At 50.3% G+C, this 723-nt stretch overlaps 1 long non-coding RNA gene across 1 annotated transcript in view; it reads left to right on the top strand.

Annotated features, from left to right (window-relative positions):
* The first annotated feature begins 43 nt into the window (after nt 1-43).
* Nucleotides 44-723, top strand: part of LOC103919676 — a 5668-nt gene continuing 4988 nt past the window's right edge. The window contains exon 1 of the long non-coding RNA XR_663755.1: nt 44-224. This is a non-coding gene — a long non-coding RNA (uncharacterized LOC103919676). The remainder of the gene's footprint in view (nt 225-723) is intronic.

The following is a 723-nucleotide window of genomic DNA, read 5'->3' as shown; positions in this document are numbered from 1 at the left end:
CCTCCACGCATCTCGGGATCCTCCGTAGCGGTTCCCGTTTGCGTCGGCTCACCCCGGAGCCCTGGAAGGGGCGAGCCGCTGTGAGGAAAGGCCCCGTCCCCTTCCCCGTGCTCCTGGCTCTGCCCTCCGCCGGCCCTGCAGCTGGGCCAGCAGGCCTGCCGCCACCTTCTCGAGCGCGGCTTGCCCCGTGCCCGGCATAAATAAGATCCTGTGTTAAAAATAAGGTAACGTACCACGGTACAGATAAAGTAGCGACGGTGCAGGAGAACACCAGGTGGAGCCGTTACTTCAGAACGATGCAGGTGTGAGCAGTCGCGTGGAACGTCGGTGTCAAGTGCTTTTTCACATTCGGGTGGTCAATAAAGTCATTGCTTCCGAATGTAAAGGGGATCCGTGTTCATAAATGTGGTAATTGTTACACTTGCGTGATTACAATAAAGTCAGAGCATAGTAAATACTTCTGTAAGACCAACCATAGTATATTTGACTAAGGAAGTGATGTAGGCAAATTATTTAGTGGAGTAAAGCTTTTTCTTCAGTACAGCTGGTGATAGTACTATTCTTCTTCTACTTGTCTCCTGGGAAGGACTTGGCAGTGACTTGCAGACTAGGACGGGCATAGGCAGGATTATGGTGGTTAGTTTTCCCACTCCTTCAAATGTTAACATCATGCCTGTCAAAATTACATGAAAATTGTCTGTTTTAAAGGGGGTAGGGGGGAAA

The sequence above is a fragment of the Pygoscelis adeliae genome, unplaced genomic scaffold (genome assembly GCF_000699105.1).
Source record: "Pygoscelis adeliae isolate BGI_AS28 unplaced genomic scaffold, ASM69910v1 Scaffold26, whole genome shotgun sequence".
Classification (NCBI taxonomy): Eukaryota; Metazoa; Chordata; class Aves; order Sphenisciformes; family Spheniscidae; genus Pygoscelis; species Pygoscelis adeliae.
The sequence above is the reverse complement of the archived record's forward strand: the minus strand, read 5'-3'. Positions and strand labels throughout refer to the sequence as shown.